The following is a 27,707-nucleotide window of genomic DNA, read 5'->3' as shown; positions in this document are numbered from 1 at the left end:
TAGTGGACATTTTTGAAATATTTACTAATTGCACAGATATCATAGTCATAATTTCTTGTTTTTTGTAAGAAAAGGAAGTAGAGATTTAGGGAAGGAGAGAGAGTAAAGCAGAGAAAGATTTGAAGATTTGAAGGGCTGTTTTCTATTATAGGTTAACTTGACAGCCTTTAAAAATGTAAAGATGCTGTAAGTGGATGCATGCATAAACAAAATGTAGTATCTACATCCAATGAAGCATCATTCACTATTTACAAAGGAAGGAAATTGTATTGTATGTGACTACAAGGTTGAATCTTTCCCTTTTTTGATGATGTATGTATGAAATTTTATTTATACTCATTGCTTATTAACCTTGAATATAATATTCATAATACAGTCAACCTATTAATAAAAGGACTTTTTCTTTTTTCTGAAAATTATTTAAAAGTAAGTTATTTCTATTTCTGAATTGCATACAGTTCATATATTTATTTATGAATATTTAAAAGTATATTATATTTAAAGGTACATTATGTTGTGCAAATTATTTATGATATGTGGCTTTTAATGTATTCCCTATATGTCACCTTTATTGAATAAACAAAGGATGTGAATCTCTGATCTCATATAAAAGAATCCATATACAGACATTTGCACACACACAAAGACAATTGGCTTCTAAACAGTTTGTTCTTGCTCAGAGTTTTGGAGGATTTGGTTCATACCTGGGCAAGCCCATTACTTATAGATGTCAGAGGATGGGCAGTGTCAATGTGTAATGACAAGGAGCCAGTGGTAGAGAAAACCATTCACCGCATGGCCAGGACACAAACGATGACTCTGAGATCCCATAACCCCCATCCAAGAGCACACCCCCAATGACCTAAAAACCTCCCACGAGGCTTCCTCTTCTAACAGTGCTATGGTAGGGAACCAACCTTTGACAAATGGAGACAGTTAAGATGTAATCTGCCTCAAGTCCTCTCTGCATTTAAATACAGGCATGGAGGAAGAGAAGGAGCAAGGAAGTTGATATTTGAGAATTTCAGTAGCTCATGCTATGTGTCCTCTATGGGGTGGCCTGCCCTCATCTGCTCCCTAGCCCCCGGCTTCCTTTCTCTCCTACAGTTCGTACTGGGATAGTTCCTCAGTTTGGAGGTAGATGGGGAGGTTGGAGACTAAGCAATTAGCACACAGTTGGGAGTAAAGGTGCCCAGGGAAATTTCCTGCAGACAAGAGCCTGGCAGACGGGTAGGCACAGCAGGCAAAAGGCAGTGATGGAGGCAGCCTCCTCCACCGGCGGCCTGCTCCCTCTCCTCTGGCAGCAAGCCACTAGCATGGGGACAGCAGGCCAAGGGGAGGGGAGTCAGGGGTTACTGGTCTGAGAGGGGGTGGGCTAGGAGTGAAGGAGCGTATGCCTCCTCCCCTTCTCCATTCCCCTTACCAGGGAGGGACAGCTACTGGGTCCTTGGATTGCCAGCCTGGGATTGGAGGACTCCCCAGACACAGACTCCAAAGTCTCAGCACACACAGCACACCTGCACGCACTTGTATATATACAGAGTTTCCACCTGAAGCTGCTTCCCCCATCTCACATTATCCCAAGAGGAAGGGGCGTCTAGAGCCAACCTCTTCAGTGGGGGCTCCCTCTTATCCTTTGCTTCCCCTCTGCATACCCTCACTCCCAGAAGCCATTCAAAGTGTGTCTGAGCCTTACTCCAAAGAGGGTGACTGAACAGGAGACCAATGTACAGAGACACAGGCCCATGAATGACTTGCCTGCCATCGTCTGGAGGCTTTGGGTGGTCACAGTGTCTCTGGCCACGAGTAAGGAAGTAAGACTTACGCTCATTGGTGGAGCACTTTGTAAGCTCTCGGCTAGATAAACATAAATGGGACCCTCCCCACCCCAGTCCTGGGTGTGCTGGGCCAGATGTGTGTCCAGCCAGATGTGGGCTTGATGAACATTAATGTGCACCCACAAAAACATTTTATTCCATTTTATTCCACCTAAATGGAATGTCTCTCATTCCATCATTCAGTAGTTAGGAGACACTAGGGATCAACATCGATAGCATACAATCTTAGTGCTCAGGCAGCTCACAGTCCAACTCAGTGATTTCAACTTTGGTTATTTATTGGGCAGCCTAGAACCCAGGGTGCCTAGAAAGATGGGGGTGGAGCAGATACTGAGGCTTAAATTCAGAGCCTCTTACTCTTAGTTTTGTTTTGTTTGTTTGTTTTGCCCAAGGCTTGTGCTCTTCCACCTGCGTTATTCCTCCACTGTCAGCTTTTTGCTAGTCATTGGAGATACTTCTTATAGATTTTTCTGCCTGGGCTGGCTTTCAACCACAATACTCAGATCTCCACCTCCTTGGTATCTAGAATTACAGGCATGAGTCAGCAGCATCCAGCCGGATGCTTGAACATGTGTATGCTTGGTTTCCTACCCCCACCCCCTGAGATTTATAGTCAGTGGTTCTGGAATGGGATTCAGCCAGTCATGAGTTTTAAAGCTCCTCTGGTGATGCTAATGTTCAGTCAGGGCTGAGACCCAACCATCTAGTGGAGAAATTAGACATATACCAAAAGACAGAATGGGTCATTTTCCAATAAATGCACACACAGTAATAACAGCTAACACGTATTGAGCCATTGTGTGCCCAGCACGTTGCCAGCTCCTATATTAGCATATTTCTTCTTCCCCAAAGCCCAGTAACTCTAGGCCCCTTGTTGCCCATTCCACAGACCAGTAAATGAAGCTCAAGGGCTCTATCAAGTTAACTTATTAAAGAGAAGACTTTACCAAAAAGGTGGCTTTTTTGTGCTCTACCTGGAAAGAAGATAGAATTTTGCCCTGGAGAGAGAGGTAGAGGTGCAGGGTGGGGGAGGGGAATAACACAATGGACCATCCATTAGAGTTCATGGCCGGGGAGGTTTTTAAAATCATAGGAGTGCGGGATACTGACAGTCCCAAATGGGGGTGAGGGGAGTTAGGTCACAGAGGTGGTAAGGGGCCAAATGATCGGAAGAGAACATTTGAGGACAAATAGAAGGTAGAGCTACTTTTCCCAGCAGGTAGCAATTATATGCCCCTTGTTATTATCCCCAGAGGAGGCAGGATGAAAATAGAATGTCAGGATGGAATCAGAGAAAGTAGACCCAGAACCCAGGAGGAGTCTGAGGGCGGGGGCGGTGGGGGGAGGGTAAGAAGTTCATACTTCATCTCTAACTTCCAGAGAACAGGAATGGAGCTCAGCCACCACACCCTCCACTCAGAAACTACATGGCCTGGAAAGATGAGCTGAGTCAGGGCTCAGAGGCCAAATTCTAGACACTTGCTTTCTCTCCACCTGAGCTTCACCATCTGGAAAGTAAAGGCAGCAATGTGTTTACCTCTTGATTTCCAAATGGAGTTCTTGTGAGCCCAGAGGGAGGCTGCTGGTAGCGGAAGCTACGTTGGGGGTGGTTCTTCCAACATGGAAAGACCAGCTTTCTTTGCTTTTATACCTCGCTACAGGAAAAGCCCCCGCTCCTTGATCCAGAATGTCTGCAACTGAAATAGCTCTGATTTTGAGATAAAGAACCCCTTAAAGATATGATAAATTACACTGAATTCTAGATACTCCACATACGATGAGAACAAAAGAGTAGTCAAGAGAAAATCACAAAGGTGCAATACGCAAGCACCTCTTCATATGCATGTAAAATAATATACATACCGAAACTAACTGCAAAGGACTCTGTATTCTTTACCTTATACATCATGGTGTATTCACGTGCTCATCTGTGGCAGGGTGTAGGGAGGGCACAGAATCAAAGGAAAGGGGGTGAAAAAGTGCAGCCGTGGTGCACACTGGACATTGAGGAAAGTGAACTATGCAACTCATAGGTGGAGATGGGAGGGAGGGAATGGGAGAGAAGGAGGGAACGGATGACATTGTATGAAAGGAAATGTACTCATCACCTGACGTATGTAAAGGTAACCCCACTGTAGAACACTTCTACAATAACAATAAATTAGAAAAAAATAAGAATCCCCATTCCCACTCCAATGACAGCAACCCCATTAACAAAGGCTTTCGTTGTGAAAGTGCTTGGCACAAGAGATGTTCATCACTTCCGGATCAGGGTCAGGAGCTAAGTGGATATCTGGGCAGAAGCAAATGGGAGCCTTAGGCCTGCAGAAGTCTGAACTCCCTACTGCCAATCATATGAGGTGGGGGCTGGCTAGGAGGGAAGAGCTTCAAACTCCCTACCCAATGCTCCACTCTGAAACCCATCTTCCCCTACCACCCCACCACCACTACCACCACACTTCTCCATGGAACAGGAAACCTCCAGTCAGTTTTAATGAGATTCTGATGGCAAACGCACAGCCAAGTCTTTGCTCTATGTGTTCAGGGCACTTCCAGGTGTTGTTCACATGGGATTTTTTTTCCCACCTAATTTCAACAATTCCATGAAGTAGGTTACATTTCTGTCTCCAATTGACAGATGAGTACCGTGGGGGAGAGAGGCAATCATACTATTACTAAGCCATGGACTGAAGCTATGGACCCAAATAGTCTGCCTCTAGGTACACCCTTGAAACCTCTAAGGCTATGTACAGTACCAGCAAGACAGAGGCCCAGGACAACACAAGCAGAAGGAAGATCCTGAAAGGGAGGAGGGAATAGAAATAATAATTTTAAAAAGACAGAAAAATGCTAACAAATATTCTAAGTGATGTAGAAAATATATTGCATGCATAATATAGATATAGGGTACTATGAAAAAATAGAGAATAAGAAAGGTCTTTAGAAAACTGAAAACAAAATAGGAAATAGCATCCACAACCAATTTTATAAAATAGAATCAAGGAAATCTGGAAAGTAGATCAAGTGGTAAAGACCTGAAAAAATAAGGGATTAAAAAAACCCACAAACGATGAAAAACATACACGAAGAAAAATCATACAGGAATGGAGGTAGACTGAACTCATTCCCTGAATTTTGACTCAGCCCACTAGCCAACTCTTTCACTAAATAGTTATTGCAGCTCCCTCCTCCCCACTAAAAAGGCCCCTTGCTCTGATGTTGTATTTGCTTTGGGTCACCTGGTGTTAAAGGATGGGATAGATCTGTTCTCAGACATCCTCTTGTAAAATTTTAGAACATATGGACAAGGAAATGATCTCGAAAGCTTCTGAGGGGTGGGGTGCAGGCCATGGCAGGGGGGAACAGATTTCATACAAAGGAACGTGGTTGTAAGACTTCTCACGTGCCACCGTGGAAACCAGATAAAATGAAGCAATGCCTTTTAAACTAAAAGGAGAGTTGTCTCAATACAGCATTGTAAACCTAGATTGATATTGAGACCTATGTTGAGAATATTAGTATTTTTTAAGACATGTAAGGAATTGAGAAATCTTACTCTGCAAATGCCATTGCTTGGTATTCTACCACAGGATATGCTCTGGCAAAAATAAGAAGCAAATCAAGAAAGTAGAGTCCAGATAACAGAGGGTTCATCCTAAGGCACTGGCGGGGGAAATGCTCAGGACAAAAGTTTTCAGGAGTTATGGAGAGCAACAGGCCAGCTTGAAACAAGAAACTCAAAGCTTCAGGAGGTAACGAATTCAGGGAAAGCGAAATGATTGACGTGTACCCTGATGGTATAAGACCATGCTTATCCAGGCCCAAAGAAACATAGCTCCCATAGTTTCCCTTATTTGCAATAACTAGTATATGTCTAGGACAAGCAGAAAAGGTCAAAAGCTATGTACATATGACCATATAAGATGAAGTTAAGTGAAATGAACCCCAAGATAGGGACATAAATGGGTTTTCTTTCTTGCTATTGTTTTTAGTGTATTTTTAATGTACTATGTGATTTTTTTGTTTTTTGTTTTTGTACGTGCTTCCCCTATGGTATAACCCCTGTTTTCACTGTATTTGATTCTGGTGTCCTAAATCTTGTATATACATTTTTCTAATTTGGGGAGGGGAAGGGAAATAAAATGCTGAAACAAGGCTACAGGTTGACCCATTGTAACAATGAGATGTACAAGACACTATGTTGAAAATGAACTTGGGGGGGGAGGGAGGAGTTGGGGAGGTGGGGAAGGAAGGGATAGTAGGGGGGAAAAAAAGGAGGAGTAACAATGCTCCATAGGAAAAGTACTCATTACCTTATGCAACTATAACCCCTCAGTACAGTATTTTTACAATTAAAAACATATATAAAAAAGACCATGCTTATAGGGAAGAAATAACTAATACTTAATGGTAGAGGAGAACTAATGCAACATTTGGAAGAGTTAAGAAAATGATGCAATTAAAAATGAAATTGCCTCTGGATATAGTCATCAAGGTGATTAATGTTAGATGCTACCATGGGGGATAAAAGCTTTGTTCTCACTCTCTATATTCTGAAAAGGAGGAAGCCCTTCCTTGTGTATTTACCCAACATGAACTGCACAGTCTCTGTGCTAGGGAAAGAAGAGATGGGAGAGCAGCTTGGGTTCTTGATGATTTTCTCCACAGAGACTATTCAAGTCACACACACACACACACACACACACACACACACACACACACACACACACACTGAACTAGAAAGAGAGTCAAGAACTGAGGATACAGATGGATTTTTCCTAACCTCTGGCTGTTCCTGCAACCTCAGAGGGGGAAAATGATGTATAAGAGAAACCTCCCATTGCTTGACTGTAAGAGAGACACATTTCCACTTTCTAAATAGGATGGAGGGGATAGGAGGGGAGTAGAAAACATAGTAAAAGATCTTCATCCACCACAGCAGGAAGTTGATAGTGTTTAAAACTGATAAAGCAAGAGATAGCCGCACACATATATTATTTAGAATGAGAAAGATGAACAGCCAAAGAAGAGCAGCTGAAAGAGTTTAAAATGTGTTGTCCTGAGAAGAGAACAGAAAAAGTGAGGGAGGGGGGAGCATGCATTTTTATTACAAGTTATCTGACATTAAAAAGAATGTTTGGCTTTGTACATGTCTTATTTGGATAATTTTTAAAGCAAAGGAAATTGCAATGCTTACATTCAAATGTCACCACGAGAACCCTCTTGTACAACCACTGTATGCTAATAAATTTTTAAAGGGATGATTTTTTAAGCCCTCTGCATTTGCTGATCATTATAAACTGTTCCATTCTGACCTAAGGTTTTTCTGTTTGGTTCTTTGCTATGCTTTATTTTACCTTGTGGTACTAGGGATTGAATTCAGGGCCTCAAGTGTGCTAGGCAAGCACTGTACCATTGGAGCCACACCCCTAGCCCCTAAGGATCTTGAATTCTAAGCATCCAAGGGGTGAAAGTTTGTGCCACAATTGGGACATGTGAAGAAAAACTGTCACTGGCCCTGAGGTGAATCAAATGAAGGTCACCATGTTGCTCTGAGCATGACAGATATCACGTTCCAAGATGGCCAAAGGGATCCAGAATGGACAACACCTGGTCCTGCTGTCACCTGAGTCTTCCAGGTCCCCAGGTCCCTGCTAGACCAGGCACCAGCCTCCCTGGGGCCCTGGGAGATAATGCAGCCAGTTCTGCCCCATAACCCCCTGGCAGGTACCGTGGGCATCAGCCCTAATGAGAAGTGACAGGCACAATTGCTGCAGGAGCATCGGGCTTAGAGCACGAGCTGCCCAGTGTGGCCGCGGGGTTTCTCAAGCTGTCAAGAGGGTCCCAAGATGCTCAGATGCCACAGCCAATCTGGTCTTCAACATTAGCATCTCATTAGCATCAACTGAGGGTCCTGTTGGACAGAGGGGTGGAGAGAGCATGGAGGGAGAGTCCAAGTGAGCCCAGAGGAGGAGCCTGGAAGTCAGAGAAGCCCACAGAAACTCCCCATACAGCCTGAGTACAGACCCTTCCCACACACCCTCCCCAAAGGACATCTCCTAAGGAGAGGCCAAATGGAAGGCCAGGTGACAAAGGGTCTCCTCTAAAGGGTCAGTTCTGCCTCTGCTTCAAATCCTTCAGAGGCTGGAGATAGTATCAAGACAGCCCCTCTCCCAGACCCTCCCCCAGACCCTCTTCCACACCCTCCCCCAAGACCCTTCCTCCAGACCCCCTCCAGGCCCCTCCTCCAGACCCCTCCTTTAGTCCCTCCTCCAGATCCCTCCTCCAGATCCCTCCTCCAGTCCCTCCTCCAGCTCACCAGCACTGCTCTTTGATTCTCTGTCTGAAATGTCTTGGCCCATCTCATCAGCAAAATTCGGCTGCTCCTTTTGCCTCTGGTTCTAGCTGGGCTGCCTTTTCCAGTCAGCTGATTCTAACTAGATGACACCCATTTCTGCACAAGAGAGACACCCATGTCACCACTGCTGATAAAGGGACCATGAGGTGGCAATGTGAACATCCAGTCCCACCGTCCCACCCCACTCCCCTTTGTACTTAGTGTCTCAGTGCTGGCAGGAGAGGCAGGCACGGAGCTGCCTCTGGGCCATCCCTTGGCACAAAGACCACCTCCTACCGTGTGCTTGGTCTCTTTGCCAGGGATGAGCATGAAGGGTCAGTCTTCTACCTTGAAGACAGTGTGACTCAGTTAGGAGCGGGAGAAATAAGGGCTCCTCAACTGGCTACATTAGTCCCTCCCTGTGTTTCGCCCCAGTTCCCTATGAAGAGAGACTGAGCCAGCTGTGACACAGTCCTGAGACTTTGCCCCCTGTGAAAGTTAGTGACACCGGGCTTCCCCATGCCGCCGGTCTTCACAGACACCGCCATGTCCAGAGTTGAAAGGTTACTGGCTCTGGCCTGTTCCCTGACATACGAACCCTTCAGAGATTCCAGGCAGCCAGCCAACCACAGACCAGGATTGCACCAACCAGTGTGTTTAAGTGGAGACTTTCCACGCCCCTGTCCCGTGGGGGAAATTCTCTCAGCAGCACAATCAGCAGGCAGTAGGAGCCTCGTTCTGTGCAGAGCAAGCACCAGGCGCTGGATGGATGAGGTAATCATAAATCCACAAACTGCAACAAGATAAAATTATCATTATATGAAGTTAAATTATTAATTAGCACCTCCAAAAAAAGACCAGAACCACCTGGTCTTGAATCTTGGAAGCTGTCTTCCTGAAAGCAACAGAAATATCAAAATAACTTATCAGCATTCAGCAGCCTGGACATGGTACCCTTTGACTGGATCCCAGAAGCCCCAGGGGGAGCAGGGATCCAGTCCAGTCAGGCAGCCCCCTCCTCCAGCTCTTTCTCCAGTCCCCATCTGCCCTCTGATAGCACTGATGCTAGAATTTGCTAGTTGGAGAAGGTTCCAGAGGAAGGAAGGCAACTCATTTGACCCATTTTTTTATGACTGGAGAAACGGAGGCAGAGTCTAAGAGACAAGGGCTGCAGAAGCAGGCTCAGGAGATTGAGAAGTTGGTAAGCTAGATTGGAAAGGGGTTAGATCCTGAGACTGCCTGATTATCCAAGGACAAAGTATGGCCACTTGTTTAATACACTTCGATGGTAGACTTACTATGTGCCAGGTGCTAGGAATACAGAAGAAAGGACCACCCTTCTCTTTGCTTGAGAAGCTCAATATCTGGTAGACTAGACTAGAGAACCAGCTGTTTCTGCTGTTTTTCCCACCTCACCTGGACAGAGTTGGCCTCTTTATCATCACTGTGGCATGTGTTGTCATCAGTGCCAACTTTGTCGTCTAGGATTCCCCACTCCCCCCTACAAGCCATATTTATTCTTGGAAGCCGAGCCCCAGGGCAGCTTAATGAGCAAGGAAGAGGCTATGGAGAGTATGCCAGCTATCGGAGGCATGTCTGATGAATCGTGGTGCACCAGACACTCCCTGTAAGAAGGGGTTGACTCACTACCTTGCAAATCATCCTGGTGCCTCTCTGAAGAGCAACTCCTCATTCACTCATTCATTCACTCCACCAGGATTTACCAAGCACCCACGGGCAGAGTACCCAACTAACCAGCTAGTTTCTAGAGAGACCAGGGAAAGTACAAGCTTACACCTTTCCTTTGAGAAGCTCCCAGGACAATGGAGAGGTGGCCAAGTGAACCAAGCCCACAGAATGCTATGCATGAGAGCACTCAGTACCTTCCAGCTGGGTGGCTGTACAGGTTTGCTTCCTATGCATGCAAAGCACACTTGAGAGGTGGTCGCCATTCTGATCCCCTCCCCCATGTTGCAGAGGAAGAGATTCCCAATGTGGAACTACCCGAGAGGACTCCGCCAGGACTCTGGTAGCCTTGCTGGTTGAGGTAGACCTGCCTGCTGATCAACATGTAGCCGGAACCAAATTTGAGGATGTCATACTCCAGTCCCCAGAGCTCATGATGGACAGAAGACTAATTGCAACACATTATGGCTTTCAGCTCAGATGGAGATACAGAGAATTCATCTCTTATGAGCTTCCTCTGTGTGGACCCCACATGGGACAGACCCCATGGCTCAGACTGTCCTGTCCTTCCTGCCCTAATATACACCCTTGCTGCAGCCAAAAGGGGGCCTGAATGATTCATGGCCAGTGCAGAGCTCAACTTCTGCAGCAGCTTTGTGGTGGCCAAACTAGGGGACTGGGGTAGAGGCCAGTGCAGCCGGACCTAGAAGGGACTCTGGTGGAATCTGAGAACCACTATCAGCCAGGCAGGGAAGAGTAAACAAGGCCCCATGAATTATTTAGCCAGGCAGCTGCTGCTGCATCCCAGAGGTGGGGAGGATAGGGGGGTAGTGGATGAGGGGGGTGACAGGACAAGTCTAATGTCACCACTGCCCAGGAGAGCCAGGGAAGCTGGGGGTGGCCAGATGCTGGCCAGAGCCCCTAGGACAAATGGAAATGGATTTAAGGCACAAAACCAAACCCCTACTGAGAGACTGTCAGGAAAGATAGGGTACCTGAGCCAGGCCAGAACCACCTGATCTGCTCAGAGTACATGTGGCTGATCACGTGGGACCCACTCAGGGAAGGCTGGGCTCTGAGCTGAGTTCAAGCATCATCTAAGCCCTGAGTGAGCCCTGGGGAACAGCACTTAACCTCCCGGTGTTCTCAACTAGAAAATGGAAACCACGAGCTAGGGTAGCTAAAGGCCCCACTGCTCCAGATGGCTGGGTAATGATTACTTCACCATGACCCGAGTCCTCTAATTCTGGCATAGCCCAGGACTGGACATAAGGAGAAAGAAAGAAAAAAAAAAGAGAGAGAGAGAGAAAGGAAGGAAGGAAGGAAGGAAGGAAGGAAGGAAGGAAGGAAGGAAGGAAAAAAGAAGGGAAGGAAGAAGGGAAGGAAGGAAGGAAGGAAGGAAGGAAAAAAGGGAAGGAAGAAGGGAAGGAAAGAAGGAAGGAAGGGCGAGAGAGAAAAAAAGAAAGAAAGAAAGATAGGGACAGCTAATGCCCATCCTCCCTAGCTCTGCCCATTCTTCCCCTGTCTTCCAGGTTTACTCCCCTTCCTGGAACCTTGATATAAGAATGACATTCCAATCCGAGTCCCTGTGTGGCCATTTGGGACCTGCCCCCTGAACTCCACCCCTGGGCAGTTCAACAGGGCATGGCAGAAGAGGACAAAGCAGGGAGGTGTGGCTTAAGCTTGGGGACAGGGGGAGAGGGAGGAGGCCACTCTAGGCAGAAACCCAGAGCAGCTGCCTGAGTGCTCTGTAATAAATAAGTGATATTAGCTACCACCTAATGTCTCCACCACACCGGCCAGTGAGGGCGGAAGGAGCAGCTAAATGGAGAGGTTTATTATAGACCCAGCCGCCTTTGGGTCTCACTCACATTTTAAACCTCATGCAACCTTAATGGGCTTTCAGGTGGCAACAGCTGACCTCTTCCAGGGCACGGGGCCTCTTCCAGAGCCTGAAGACAGCTGTTCCCTGGGGTCCCCAGAATGTTGACTCTGGGGAGTTTCTTAAAAGCAAATGGCATGGGATCTGCAGGGCTGAGGTAACCACCCCTCCCAAGCATGGTGAGGAGGGAGGAAAGTAGCAGCATGGATGCTCATGTACTCATCCACTCTCTTAGCAGGGGTCTGGGATCCCAGGGCCTCCACTGACCTGCCTGTGAATCAAAGGATCCTGGAGTTTGGGAAGCTGTTAAGACTTCTGGTTAGGACTACTGGTTTCTCCAACACAGGGGATTGTCTTATGACTGAGACTTCCTCCAGAGGTCAGAGAGCAAAGCTACAGGGCTCCCAGAGGGTATTTGCCTCCTCCAGGACCCAAGGACAGGAGAAAGCAGAGCATGCTGGGCTCCTGGTAGTGCTGTATCCCTGTATCCTTTGGCCTGTAGGGGCTCTGCAGACCAAGGAGAAAGGATTCTGCCTCCTGAACTAAAGTCAGGATGGAAAGGGTCCTCTTTGCCTGGTACTGGTGGCTCATGTCTGTAATCCTACCTATTCAGGGGAGTAGAATCCTCAGACCCTACTCAGGAGAGTAAGATGTGAGGATTGCAGTTCAAAGCCAGCCTGGGCAGGAAAGTCCCTCAGACTCTCATCTCCAATTAGCCACTGGAATACCAGAAGTAGAGCTGTGGGTCCGAGTGGTAGAATGCTAGCCTTTAGTAAAAGAGCTCAGGGACAGAATCCAGGCCCTGGATTCAAGCTCCATGACTGACAAAGAAAGAAAAGGTCCTGGAGCCCTGGAGACCCACAGCACACAGGCTTGTGTGACCTTCAGGACTCTGCTACTGGCTGTTCTACTCTGTCCCCATCTCCGGGAAGGGGCAAGATTACCAGAGGCTCAACGAGACCTTCCCAAGCCATCTTCTAAGGTATCAGATCTGGGCCTTGAGATTCCCCCCCACCCAAACATCCATTTCTTGCCTGGCTGGGCTATCTATTCACATAAGAGGAAGACAGGCCTGTCTCTGGGCCAATACCTTTGGAAACATTGCTAGTGAAATAAGCCAATTACAAAGAGCAAATACTAATTTTGGTTGGGGGCATGGTATCTAGAGCAATCAGTAATCATAGTCACATTTAGAATGGTGTTCAAAATTTCAATTTTGTTTGTTTGTTTTTTTGTTGTTGTTGTTTTGAAACAAGGTCTTGCTGTATAGGACCTTGATTCAAGATTCTCCTGCCTCAATCTCCTAAATAGCTAGGATCACAAGCACCTGGCTCATGCTGATCTTCTATGAAAAAAAAAATCCTTCCTAGAGCCTTGTAACGCAGGCAAGCGACTGTACCTATTCTGTCAATGAGGCCCAGAGCTGGGAGAACTTGGTCCAAGTCTCCCAGGGGGAGACTGGCAAGCTGGGATTTGAAATCAGGTGCCCCCATTTCCCAGACAGGTAGGTGTGTGTGGTGTGCCTCCTGCTCAGCTCCTACCATGCCCCATCCAAGCTGGCTGCCAGATCTGGTAGCAGCAATTCCTCTTAGCAGTGCCTATGCCCTCACTCAGCCCTAGGCCTGCACTGCCATCCCAGGCTACCATGTTGATGGTTGACTGATGGGTGGAGCCCGGAACACAGTAGTGGCTGCAGCTTCTGCCAGGGTAGGTCTTAGAATTTGCTTTCAGCTCACTGAACTGTTAGGAAAGTAAATGCAACCTGTGGAGGGAGGAGAAAAACCCTGTCTCCTGCCTGGCCATTCTTCCTAGCATCCCAACCCAGGTGTTTTCTCCCTCCCTATACCTGTCCCAAGGCTGGAGGGAGCCAGCCAAGGCCAGACATGAGGAAAACAAAAACAAAAACATAAGAGACAGCGCCCAGAGTTCAAGCCCTGTATTCACACATGCGTGCGCGCACACGCACACACACACACACACACACACATGCACACACACACACTGTAAGTTCAAGGAAGTCCCATTCTGTTGATAAATCCAGACAGACTCTGCAAAGACAAGAGCATCAAAGCCAGAGCATAGAATGGAGCCAGGAGAGCTAGAAAGCATGGAGAATGTAATGACCTCAGATTCAAGGCCTCATAGAATATCATTTGTCACCCATGAATTCCTTCCAGCAAGTACTTTGAACCACACCTTACAGATGAGGAAACTGAGGCTCTAAAATATTAAGAGTCTGAGCTGGGAGGCACGGTGGAAGGCAGTGGAACAGGTAAGTGACAGATTGTGGAAGGGGGGCCCTTGCAGGCCGGGCTTGTTGGGCAGTGAGGGGGGCTTGGAGGTATGGGAGTTGGAGGCGTTGGTCGGGGCTACCCCTTTCTCAGTGTCAGCTCCCACCTCTCCCCTGACAGTCCTCATTTGTACATGGGACACTTCTTCCCACCCTGGCATGAAGTTAATAAAAACCAAAATGCAGCTTAATTAAGATGGTGGGAAACAGGTGCAGCCTCCTGCCAGTGGAGAGAGGATGGGTGTAATCGGATCAAAGTGGAGGCAGATGTTCAGATCCGAGCCCAGATGCCCCTACCCCACCCCAAAAATCTGGCTCCTGGCTGCTGTCCCTGACTGTCTGTCTGAGAGCATGGGTGAGAGGAGAGGATGATCCAATCAGTCAGAGAGAGGACCTGGAGGGAGACCTTCATCTCAGAACAGAGGGTTACCTCTGAGCCTGCACCCCACCCCCATGGTGGCTGGGAGCACTGGCATTCAGCCAGACTACCTGGATTTCAATCTTTGACTCTTGCAAGCTAGTAACTCGGCTTCTCTGTGCCTTGGTTTCCTCATCAGGAGAATGGGGTGCTGAGAATGTGCCCCTCACAGAGGCTGGAGAGGACAAAAGGATGCAGAATGGCCTCTGAATTAGAGTGGGCATTGAGAGAGCGAGTGACCACTGTAAGCATCATTCATAGACAGAGGGTCTGTGTAGAACAGGTGAGGAACACTTTGCCCTCCCAATCAGCCCAATACCCCTTTTGACCCTTGTGCTGCACATGGTCCCCACAAGAGCCTAGGCCTTCCACTCCACATGGGCCCTACACCTTCTGGGCCTTCAGGCCTCCATGCCTTTGCACGTGCCAGCGTTCATGCTCCACACATCTGCTCCCTCTCTTGTCCACAGGGCTTTTCGAGATCCACTTCTACTGCCTGTTCGATACAGATTCTTGGCCTCCCCTGTCCCTTCTCCCTTATGTGTCCTTGCTTCCTTTGTGGATCTAGAACATCACCCACCTCCCAGGCATGCTGTGGATGTCTTCATGGGCACTGTCTGCCCCAGAGCAAGCACCTCGAAATGGTAAACTCTGTCCATCTGTGTGGCAGCACCTCAACCAGGGCTGACCCAACAGTGGGCAAAGGATGGAAGAGAAGAAGGAAGAAGAGAGTGTGCAGGGAGACAAGGCAGGGCCCTGCTACCCTTTCTAGGATGGTAAAGAAGTTCCCCGACTGCAGTCAGGACTAGGTGGAGGGGGCGCAGGAGAAGGAAAAGGTCTGTGATTGGTAGTGAACCCAGGCAGCTGTCTCTACCAAGACTTGCAGAAGTTCAGAAATATAGACATGGAGTCCAGAGAGGCTAGGAGTCAAGTACCAGTGGCTCAGGGCTGTAACCTAGATACTCAGGAGGCTGAGCTCTAAGGACCATGGTGGGAAGCCAGCCCAGGCAGGAAAGTCTGGGAAACCTTTCTCTCCAATGAACTCCCCAAAAGCCAGAGGTGGAGTTATAGTTCAAGTGGTAAAGTGCTAGCCTTGGGGGGGGTGGAGTCTGAATTCAAGCCATAGTTTGGAAAATAAAAAGTGACTAAGAGTCATGAATCCCAACTCTTTCCACAGAAGAGAAAATCATGGCTCAAAGGGGCAAACACTGAGCTCAGTCACTCAGAGAATTCCTATCAAAGCTGGGGACCCAGCCCAGGTCTCTGAAACAATCATCCCGAAAACACAGAGCCACAGCTCCTGTCCTGGCCCTGACCCCTGTGACTTCCCAAATCCCTGCAGGCTTTGCCCAAGTGCTGGGTCAGTGGCATTGCTTGTAAGAGATTCTAAATCCCAAGGCAGTGAGGAACATGAGCAGCAGGGGTGGGGAGGAGGGGGAGGATGGCCAAGCAGCCTAGGATCTTCCCCCTACCCACACTGTGCTGGTGGCTGGATGAGTGCTTGCCTTGCTCGCACACATTATCTCATTTAATTCCCCCAACAGCCCACAAAAGTGTTATTCCTTCATGGATGGAGGTTTAGGGAGGTGAAGAACCTATCCAGTGTCACAGAGACACAGCATGGGAAATAGCCAGGAATCACCCATTCCAGGTGATTCACAGCCAGGGATAGAGAAGACAGACGGCTTGGTTAGAAAGGAGCTGGGGACTGAGTGGGGCTGGGTCACTGAGTCCTTTCTGACTCTCCTTTGGCAATCAGATTCCAGCTAGAGCCGAGCTTGATGGAACTCACACAGCTTAGTCAGCAAAACGGAAGTCGGGACTTAAGGTCTCCGTAGCTCTCCATAGAGCTCAAGGTCTCCACCCAGTAACTATGGAGGCCTTGGAGGCTAGAGGCAAGAGCCATCTGCCCAACTAGTCACCACCACTTTCAAACATGGATGTGGCCACAAGAGAATGAAACACATCCCAGCAGGAAAGGAGCAGGGAACACTACGAAAGGAAAGTAGAAAGTAGAATTCAGAATGCACTTTAGGGCAGGGGCTCTGCAAGAATACTAGAGGACAGGACCCTGTGCATCTGCAGGAAATGGGGAATGGGGCTTCCTTCCACTGTGTTGTTCCCCCAGGAGGTTGGGGGACAGCCCAAAGACTCGCCAGTACTCACTGCAGAGTTGACGCTCAAAAGAGGTACATTGGTTCCCTATTTATGCAAGAGGTGTCAGAGCAATACAACTTTCACAGGAAGCCTGTAGGCTGTTGATCAGATACTAACTGAGCAGCCACTATGAGCAGAGTGCTGCATCCATAAGCACCTTCCTGTAGCCAGCCCTGAGCCCATGCCAGGCCCTTGGCTCTCTGCGGGACCACGCAGCCTCAGGCTGCTTCTGTGCTCCATTCCATTGATCCTCTCTTGAGCTCTTGGAAACTCCAGTGGGTTCATGATCATCTGTACCAAGATCATCTGCAAAGGCCTTCCCACTGTCCTGTTGTTCTTAACTGTCCAGGGTGGAGTCAAGTGTGAGGCTCTGAGCTAAGAGGTTAATAGCCCTTCTACCCCATCATGAAGCCTCGGACAAGGGCCAAAAACCTAGAAATCAGAACATCCTAGTTTACATCCCAGCCTTTACCTCACCTAGTTGTGTGGCTGTGAGCAGTAGCTGAACTTCTCTGAGCTTCAGGGAAGGGAGAACACAGCAGTGCTTCCCCACCTACTTTCAGGGATTGGTGAGATGATTACGTGAGATAATGTGTCTACAGCAACTTGCAAACTGCCTGACTCACAGGAGGAGCTCAATACACAGGAGCTGTGATTCCACACCAGGTTCTACCTCCAAATCAATGACTGTTTCTCTTACCTTCATCCTGATGCCAACTGCCATGCCCTGTGGGAAGTAGAATTGAGCCCCGCACCCTTTCCCCTGGCCCATCACCACACCCTCATCCACTCCTATCTCAGAGGGTCAGGCAGCCACATATGGCCAGGGACAGCTGCAGGGTCCGTGAGCAGCCAGAGAAAGGCGCAAAGACACCCCCTAAGACTCAGGTAGTTTTCTACTTCACCCACTGATAATGGGAGCAGAGCAAGTATGGGGCAGGGTAGGAGGGAGGCTGGGGAAAGGCTATGCTACTGGGACCAGGAATGCCTATTGCTCCTGTGGCACCTCTGCCCAGGGCCCTGGACAAGCAGCTCCGAGCCTCCCAAGTCCAACTCCCCACCCCAGCCTGTTATCAGGGAGATCAGCCTGCGTGGAACCATCCCCAGGGGCGGCCCTGCACTCTCAGCCTCAGTTTACAGGTTAGGAAGGTATTTCCTGGGCTCCTAGGCATTCATCCGTTCCTCCCTGTCCACTTTCATCAAAATTTAGAATTGCAGACAAGCCATGAGTGGCTCACGCCTATAAACCTAGCTACTCAGGAAGCTGAGATCAGAGAACTGAAGTCGAAAGTCAGCCTGGGCAGGAATATCAATGAGCTTCTTATCTCAAATTAGCCACCAAAAAATAGGAAGTGGAGGTATAGCTTACGTGATAAGAGTACAAGCCTTGAGTAATAAAACTAAGAGACAGGGGGCTGGGAAGGTGGCTCAGTGGTAGAGTGCTTGCCTTGCATGCATGAGGCCCTGGGTTCGATTCCTCAGCACCACATAAGCAGAAAAGTCCGGAAGTGGCACTGTGGCTCAAATGGTAGAGCATTAGCCTTGAGCTGAAGAGCTGAGGGACAGTGCCCAGGCCCAGAGTTTAGGCTCCATGACCGTCAAAACAAAAACAAAAAAAAACCTAAGAGACAGAGCACAGGCCCTGAGTTAAAGCTCCAGCATTAGCTCCAAAGAAGAGGAGGGGGGTGGGGTGGTGAGGGAGGGAGAAAGGAAGGGAGGGAGGGAGAAAGTAAGAAGGAGGGAGGGAGGGAGGGTAGAGGGAGGGAAGGAAGAAAACGGAATCACTGACAAGCATGCAGATTGATTCCTGTGGACTTGGCTTTACCCAGATGGTTCTGGGTCAGTGTCGTGAGTCAGACCTGAAGGCTGCAATCAGAGAAGCAGTTGGCATGGGGCCTCCATAGGGGGAGATCCAGAAGCCAGTAGGGGAGGGGGATGAGGGCAGAGCAAGTGAACACAGGGCAATATGACAACATAACATGGGGAGATAGCAGTGAGGACAGAACCTCTTCCTGGAAAGACTCTTCTCCCCAGAGAAACTGGCCTCCCAGAGACCCTGGGCAGGCCCTTGATGACCCAGCTGCCAGGAACCAAGTCAACAGCTGTCAGAACTGAGCCAGAAACTGAGCTGAGTTCTCACACCTGTCCCTTCACTGAAGACAGTTGGTCCTGTGCTGGACATGGCTGAAGCCACAGAAAGAAGTGCAGAGTTCCAGACCACCCATGGACAGGTAGATCGGCAAGCCAGAGGCACACTCCCAGCATCTCTGCCTATTGGGGAGGGTATACACACTCGTACGGTGCACCTAGCATGCATTTCACACTGGGCAGTGAACCCGAGCTCCATCTGTGAAGCCAGGCCAGGTGAGATGTGCTGAGCACAGGGGCTCAGGTGTGGATCTCCCAGGAGCTGTGAGAACCAGGAACATTACCCCAGAGGGCTGACAAAATGCTCAAAGAGCAAAGACTTCCAGCCAGAGCCAGGTCTGAGGCAGCAAGATTCAGATGCTCTTCTGCAAAGATCGTCTGGACCATGTCCAGTGTTCGCTCATGAAATGGTCACTGGGTGGATGAATGAATGAATGAATGAATGAGCTAATGGACAAGCTTACAATTATAAAGGCTGGGATTGCTTTAACTGAAATCTTTACAACACAACACTTCCTGTCAGGTCCAAAGTTCCAAGGATGGCTGACCCAGCTTTGATGCCATGCCAATGGTCTTCACTCTCTGGCCATTACACGCTGTTGAAGGCAACTGAGATTTACATCCCCTCACTATACCTCTGAGGTGGCTTTCTAACTGGCTTCAGACTGACTTAAGGTCCTGGGCCAAGCCATCCTGGGACCCCACGATTTCACTTGTAAGTGATGAGACAGAATGATTCTCCGTAGAGAGTGGCTCTCTTCAGAAGACCTGGGACAGGAGCCGATCAGCATAGACTGTCCACCTCACTTCTGATTTATTCTTCTTCCTAGTGCCCCATGCTGTGATCACATCAGCACACATCATCAGACCCAGGGTTCTCAGGGCTGGAAAGCCTCAGGTGACCGGTCCAGCCTTTAATTTCTGTTTGGAACCACAAACATTTATAAAGTACCTGCCGTCTGTAAAGCACCCTGCCAGGCACAGTGGTGCCCAGATGAATGGGGCACAAGAATAGGATACAACAAAGATTAACCCTTGTTTCCCCTTCCGCCACTACCAGCTGAACCTTCATCTCAAGGGCCAGGCCCCTGCTCGAGAAGAATGCCCACTATCAGGGGGGCCAGTAGCCATCAGAGGCAAGAGGGGGCTGGGGGCTCCAGACAACAGATGGCTGGCTCCAGCCCAACTGAGCTTCCTCAGGGAGACAGGCTGCAAGGCAAGACAAGAGCTTTCTAGCAAGTATTAGGGCATAAGCTGATGGAGATGCTCGGTTAGGCTTTCTCCCCTGGCACTGTCACCAGCCCCCCGCCATTCCTCCTCCTCTAATTCTCCAGGCACTCATTCCCCTCAGCTCCATGCTGCTCCTTGAGCGCAGGCAGCCCTGAGCTATGGTGTTATGTGTTTGGCAAAAATATCTTTACCAGAGGGGTGGGGGGATGGTCCCTTCCCTCCCCCAAAATGCTCTGTCTCCAATGCAAAAGCATTTGCAAAGCAACAGGAAGAGGAGACACAGGCCGGCCCTGCTTCCCGACGAAACCCTTCCATCCTCAGGTCTACACGCCACTAAACATTCTGGAAGAGATGGGAAGTGATTATGGGGGGCAAGGGGTGAGAGAGAGAAGAAAGAAGTGGAGAGGAGATGAGAGGAAGGGAGGGGGGAAGAGAGAAGAGGAAAGGAGATGGGAAGAGAGGAAAGGAGCTCAGATACCACTATGAGTCTCACATACACACACACACACACACACACACACACACACACACACAGATCCCCTTATCTGATTAAGAATCCAAAGGAAAGTCCAAAGCTTCTGGAAAATTAAAATGACCCGGCCTGTTACCCAGTCAAGATCTGCAGTCAGATTATAAAGCCAGGGCCGGCTGGGGATTTCCTTTGATTGGGGTGAGTCCCCAGGCTCTGTTCCTTAGGCCAAATTGGGGCATCTCTAGGTGGCCTTGGTAGTACTGGACTTCGAACCCTTATCACAGCTTACTTGTGGCTGATGGGCAATGCCTGCACCCATTTCTCTGTAATGTGGTGAGCTCAGGGGAGAACAGAGACCAAGACAGAGGCTTTTGCCCACCCTGGGGCCTGAGAAAAGGGTGCTTCTCTTCCTTCCTTCTCAGATTTCTGGTCTGGTTGGTTGAGGATGGGTAGGGAGAGTAGGGGGAGTGATGGGTGCAGCCTCTTCCCTGAACTCTTGACTGCCCATCAGAACATACAGAATACAAACCAGACCCTACCTCTGCCATCTCCTGCACCAGTGGCCTCAGCCAGAGCCTCTCCTCCGGGGACCTCAATTCTCTTTGCCATAGGATGGGCCCCCAATACTGCAGGATCTTATGACAGACAGCCTGAGCGGAGAGGACTGCATAGGTCAAAACTGAGCAGGCATGTCTGTCCATCTATTGACTGTCACTCTGTGATAAAGAAAGGCTGATAATGAAATGAGCTGCTCTAGTAGCCACCCACCCACCCACCCAAGGTGCTGGATTTGAAAAGCCAGAAGCAGCATCAGCTTTTAACCGGGGAACTTCTCCAGCATGCCTGCCGAGCTGTTTGCTGAGAGCAGTTGTAACATATTTGCAAACATCCCAGAATATACATATTAGGAAGCTAACAAGTTGCCTGGCATTGAAAATATATTGCACACAGTGTCAGATATACTTAATATGCATTGCTATGGCATATTTTCTTTCCCTCCACAGCTTGCAGTGGAATGTTTTGCTTGGGGTTCTGTTTTCGTTCCTCATGCTGCTCCAATAGGCAGCCAGTGGTCTTAACAGGAGAATGGATGAATGTTAGTGGGGGTCAGCTCACCTCCTCCCCCAATAGGATTGATTGGGAGGCAGGCTCTCTCTAGTCCCCTGGGCCAATAAGAACTTCAGTCTGCTCAGTCTGACCTGTGCAGTCCAGCACTCCCACAGGATTGTCTATGTGTGCACCTAATTCCTCTCCTTTGGAGGATGAGTTGAGAATCCCGGCTTTTTTGGCGCAGTGAGCTCTACTTCACCCTTCAGGGAACTGCTTGTTTCTTTGGCAAGTAGCTGCTAAAATTGTCTCAACCCCTCCCCAACGCCCCAAGTACCAGATCTCTCAAATCCAACAAGACAGGAGGGCCGCACTTGATCTATAGTTCCTGAGCTGTGAAAGGGAAATACTGACGTATGTGTTTGGGGCTTACAGAGAGGGTGCTGCTGGGTAGACAAGGAAGACACCTGGACATCCTTCAGCACACAGAAGGGTATTCCCACAAATTCAGGAGCATGGTGCCAGGTGGCGCAGATATTTTACCCAGGGCCTCTGATATAAGGAAAAAAAAAAAAGCTGAAGGCTGAATTGTCCACAAAGCTACAGGACAAGGAGGTTCTACATCCTGAAGACCAGATTCAAATTCCACTCTACTGTGGATGGAGGCCGAGGTGTGCTTGAAGGGACAAAGACAGATGAATCACCACACGTGGAGGTCAGGAGCAGCAATGGGGATCTCAATGCTTACATTCAGGGAATGTAAGTATTCTTACTGAATTGGAAGGGCAGGGCCATCAACAGCCAAGGGACAGTCAACACCTACAGGAGGAAAGATGAACAAGGTCAGGGATCCCCTAAGACCAAGAAATGGTCCAGGAGCCAAGGAAATCAGGTGAGCAGAAAGAGCTGGAAGGACAAGGAAGATGGCCTCCCGTAGCAAATAGTGCAGAGGTGGCTGTCCCACCCTACCCCCTTTTCTCAATGCTAATCTCTCCCCTCTCTCACTTCTCCTCTTGATCACTGACTCCTTACCTTAGACTTCTTTACAGCCACCATCCCACTTGGATGTGAACCGTATGAGCAACCTGAGAGCAGGGAGGTTTTTTGTTGTTGTTGTTTTTGCTCATTGCTTTATCTCCAGTACCTAGACTCGTACCTGGCACATCTGGTCCTGGTTTCGTTTGTTGAGTGAATGAGTGATGCTGAAGGTAGGAGTTCCCGAGTTGCTATGGAAACCACCAACCAGGAGGCCACTGGTTGGCTGGTCTCTGCTGGACAGGGTCTAATGGGGACAGATGCCTGGCTGAGGCAGTAACAAGGGGCCAGGAGGTAAGGACCAGAGCAGGTGAGGGGAAGCAAGCTCCTGTTTTGCTCTGCTATACTCCAGGCTGAAGAGAAGAATAACGTGGAAGATACTGGAGAGAGAGAGAGAGAGAGAGAGAGAGACAGAGAGAGAGAGAGAGAGAGAGAGAGAGAAATTACATGATGAACCTGAGCCCCCAACAGATTCAGGAACGGCTGCAGATTGCCGAGCAGATAAAGCCCATGATTGCTTTCCTGTTTGGCCTTGTATTGTGGGCAAGGCTGAGCACCTGAGAGCCCAGGATTGACATTGTCCTTCCCCTGCTCTAACTTACTTGTTTAACTTTTTTTGCACCTCGGTTTCTTTACCCAGAATCAGTTGAAGAGCCCAACATCTTGTACTGCTTGTCGGGAGAGAAAAGGGAAAGAGCTCATTTACAAAGCATCCGGCACTCCAAGGATCATTCATTAAATCCCGTCTCCTCTTCTCCTTATGTTCTCCATCTGCTTGGTCTGAAAGGAAACTGACAGTGACTTCTTTAAAGACATCAGATATCTTTAAGGGGTGTGTTTCTCCATCACCACTACAGAGTCAGAACAGATTCTCCTGGGAAAAGTCATGCTGATGGGTCTTGAGCCCTCACCAGGGCAAGGAGTGCTAGGCACCCACCACATCCTGGCCAGGAGGCCTCCAGGAGGCTGGGGTGGACACTGAGTTCGCTATTGTGATCCTCTGTGCCACCACCCAGGAACCCCAGATCCCAGCAAACAGTGAGAAGGCCGGGCTTAGGTCTAAACAGCCCTGGTTTAGTCTCCCAGCTCTGCCCCTCCGAAAGCAAAGCCAACTCTGGCAAGTCATCTTTCCTCTTCAACCTCCCAACAACCACAAAAAGCTGATCCTGCGCCCCCCACCCTCTTGTAACCAGGGAGAAATTGAGGCTCAAACTGGTGACTCAGGTCACATGGGAAATCAGCCAAGGTGGGTCCCAGCACAAAGCCAGTAGCTGGCAGACATGGGAACCACCTCGAGGGGTTTAGCGAGATGTTCACTTGCGAAGATATGAGCCCTGGGAAGCCCTGGGAATAAGGAAGTACCTAAGACAGGTAACCAAAGGGGTCCTTACCTGAAGGAGCAATCACAGCTCTCAAGGGTGGAAAAGGCTATGTAGACAGGGTCACCTACCCACCACCATGGATGGATGATGGGTGGATAGATGGCTGGCTGGCTGGATAACTCCAGCTGACATCATTCTTGTGGCTTTAAGTAATCTTATCACCTGAGTCAAAATACAAAAACTGTTAGAAGCTTTCATTTTTAAACCATAAATGGCTTCTAAGAATTAAAAAAAGCCTCTTTCCTAGTTTTTAAGTCCCTGAAAGAGTTATATGTCTGTCTGTCTGTCTCTCTCTCTCTCTCTTTTTCCTCTCTCTCTCTCTCTCACCTCTGCCTTGTTTTCTCTGATGCTGCTGCTATAAGACTGGCCCTTCTTCCAGGATTCCAGCCCCAACCAGTCTGAGCTGCCTGCAAACCAGTGAAGAAAAGGTCCAGGTTGGAGGGGTCACCACCCTGCTCTTCACATCCCCCAAGGCTGGAGTACAGACTGAGGTAGCAACCTCTCAGAGAGCCCAGGAAGCTGAGGGGGTAAGGGAGGGGAGAAGGAGGAAGGCAGGATGTTGACTATAATTATTTTCATTGATTTGTCTACTTGGATCCCAAGTGCTGTGAAGCCAAAGCCGTGGTGACATTTAATAAATAATAATTCAAGGTAAAAATACCTCTTCCTCTCTGCTCCCTCCCTCTTCCTTTATCAACTCCACCTTGGCTGGCTTTCTTACCACTCCCCCCACACATCCTCCACCCCACCCTATCTCCCCTGGGTCAGCTGAAAGACAAAGATTGGAACTGAGCATGAGGGGAAAGGCTGAGGACCTGGGGTCTAGAGCCCCAGAGTGAAGGTTGCACTCTTTCCAGCTGGCTGATGCCGCCAGGAAAGTCGCTGTTACTCTCTGAGTGTAGGAGGTAAGCTAGACATGTAAGGTCCTGACTCAGAGCTTAAAGCCCAGGATGCTCAGACACCATGAGAGGCAAAGAATGGGCGGGAGGGGGGAGCCAAGGGGGACTGGGAGGGGAGGACCTGCTTTCCCCAAGAGATCCTGCTTCTGATTGCTGCCTCTGACCACAGAGGACCCTCCTCTACTACCACTGTTTATTTCCAAGCCTTACTGGGATCCTCCTTCCCCCTCTCGGTCCTGTGAGACCAATGTTATTCAACCCATTATAGAGATAAGAAAGTTAAGGCACAGAAGTGATAGTGTGGCACCCTGCCTTGCCCACCATCTACGCCTCTGGTAGGCTAAATATATAACCCAGAATTCTGAGAGCCCTATAGGGATTCTTTTGTTTTTGTTTTTTGGTCATGGGGCCTGAACTCTGGGCCTAGGATCTGTCCCTCAGCTCTTCAGCACAAGGTGAGTGCTCTACCACTTGAGCCACATGACCACTTCCAGTTTTCTGAGTAAGCTTTAGTGTAGGTAACAGTCTCACAGACTTTGCTGCTGGCTTTGAACTACGAGCCTCAGATCTCAGCCACCTGAATAGCTTATTAGTGTGAGCCACCAGCGCCCAGCTCCTATAGGAATTCTTAAAGGATGGAGATTCAGAAAAGTTAGGTCTTCTACCAAGACATACACATGGCTTGAAAGGGGAAAGGTTGGACTCTGTTTCAGACTACTGGAGACAGGAGCCTTCGGCTCTCCCCTCAGATTCTTGTTGCCTGTGCCTAATGCACTCAGGGTTGGACCTAGGCCCAGGCCGCCTGCCTTCCAGGTAGAAAAGCTCCAAGACACAGCCTGACTCAGCAGAGTGCAAGGTGCAGGGGAAGAAATCTGACTCCCCAAACCTCCTAGCTTAGTCCTCTGAGTGCTTGGGGTGAGGAGCCAGGCTGGGCTGTCAGGGAAGATGTAATCAGAGTGACCTCCTAGGTTTCATGGATTCATTAAGGTCTGTGTTCTGGGGTAAATGGTTGCTTTCCCCTAGTCCTGCTTGAAAAGAAAATCGATTGCCTTCTTGTAGACTTAGAATAGGACCATGGGCAGTTAGAAAACACTTCCCCAGGCAGGCACTGGGGAAGGGGTGTCAGGTCACTTCCCATTCATTCCATCAGCAGCATGGAGCCTGGACCTGAAGGCTTGCAGCAGCTGGCTAGAGAAGACTTGGCCTGCACCCAAGGATGAGCCTGGGTCCTCTGGGCTCTGAGGCCTGGTCCCATCTCCACCTCTGAAGCCTTCATGGAGCTTTCTTGTTATACCTTACCTCCTCTACCCCTCCCCACACACACCCATCCACCCTGGCCCCTGCCAGCTAATGGATTTTTCTCCTCTGTACAGAGAGATTTACTAAACAACTGAACTAGGACGCATTAAGTCTGTGGGTTTGGAGGTTTGTTTTAGAGCAATTCTCGCCCGGAGAACTGGCCGCTGAAATTAAGATGCATTCTTCTCAGCAAATATTGATTTCAACTAGAAGCAAATCTGAGAAGCTGCTTGCTGGATTTCAGCTCTGGCAGCTGAGTTTGGAATGGGGTGTGTATGGGGGGAGGCGGTGTCACCAAAGAACTCCCTTGCCAGAATTCCAGAAAATAGGGTACAGATTTGCCAACCAAAACTCATTATGAGCCCTATAGATGTCTGGGTTTACTGCCAGATAGGAATAGAGAGGGGTATAGAGCACCAGATGAGATGGAATCCACACAGCCATGGAGGAACCAATGAGAAAGTTAGACTTCACAGCTAAGCTGGACCCGAGTGTCCTTCCTCCTTGAGGCTTGGCATGATCAACGCCATCTTTCTTCTCTGTGCCCTCCAGGGTTTTCAGCAACCCAGAAATGCAACCTCAAATATCCCTGTCTTGCTTCCAGTTCTCTTCCAAATTTTCCAGGAATGAGGGCCACATCTTACACCACTACACTCAAGGTCTTCTGTTCCAAGAGCTTAGGAGCTTTAGAAATGAAGTTAGATGATATAAGGTCTTGATCTACTTCATCAACCTTCTAAATGGAAGGTCTTAAGCCTTTCTGGGCTTCAGTTGTCTTATTTCTGAGAAGCAGAGACATCTCTGCCACAAAGCAGAGAATTGGATTAGACTAGATAGCCTTGAAGAATTTTCTCAGCTAGTAAAAGTAAAAGCCTCTGTGGTTCCTAGTTCTAGATAATACACACACCCAAGAGCCTTCTCAATGCCTAGCAAAAGGTTCTGGGGCATCTTTAAAATGATGCTCTGCCCTGGGCTCCCCAGACAAGGGAGCAAAATTCTGGGGATACTTGACAAACTAACACAAATAAAAGTAGCAACATCTTTTATCTTGTGTGTGTGTGTGTGTGTGTGTGCCAGCACTGTGGTTTGGACTCAGGGCCTAAGCCCTCTCCTTTAGCTTTTTCTCGCAAGGCTAGTGCTCTCCTCTTCTGTTTTATTTTCTTGGGTGGCTAATTGGAGATAAGAGCCTCACAGATTTTTTATACAGGCTGGCTTTGAACTGTGATCCTCAGATCTCAACATCCTCAGTAGCTAGGATTACAGGTGTGAGCCCCTGGTACCTGGCTAAAGAAAAACATCTTTGTTACAGAGGCATTTGGGCATATCAACCATGAAGATACAGCAAATACAAATAAGAATATACAAGAGAATATACAATCTTAAGTCATAGGCCATGAAAATGACTGCAAAGATTTAGAAGAATATGAATATACTTAGAAGGTATGAAGTCTTGGTGAGGATTATTAGTTTCTTTTAGACTGAAACATGTACTTGTCACCTGCTCCAGAAATCCTGTGCCTAGGTGTATATTTATCCAAAAAAAATAAAACTTACATTCACCCAAAAATCTGCACAAGACTGGCAGTA

The 27,707-nt window shown here is 48.6% G+C and overlaps 1 long non-coding RNA gene across 1 annotated transcript; it reads left to right on the top strand.

Annotated features, from left to right (window-relative positions):
* The first annotated feature begins 85 nt into the window (after positions 1–85).
* LOC105985795 lies at positions 86–23,455 on the top strand. Its single transcript, XR_001175073.1, has 3 exons — positions 86–175; positions 19,087–19,092; positions 23,445–23,455. It is a non-coding gene; the product is annotated as an uncharacterized LOC105985795 (long non-coding RNA).
* Positions 23,456–27,707: the final 4,252 nt, after the last annotated feature.

This window comes from Dipodomys ordii, unplaced genomic scaffold (assembly GCF_000151885.1).
Source record: "Dipodomys ordii isolate 6190 unplaced genomic scaffold, Dord_2.0 Scaffold31, whole genome shotgun sequence".
NCBI lineage: Eukaryota > Metazoa > Chordata > Mammalia > Rodentia > Heteromyidae > Dipodomys > Dipodomys ordii.
The sequence above is the reverse complement of the archived record's forward strand: the minus strand, read 5'-3'. Positions and strand labels throughout refer to the sequence as shown.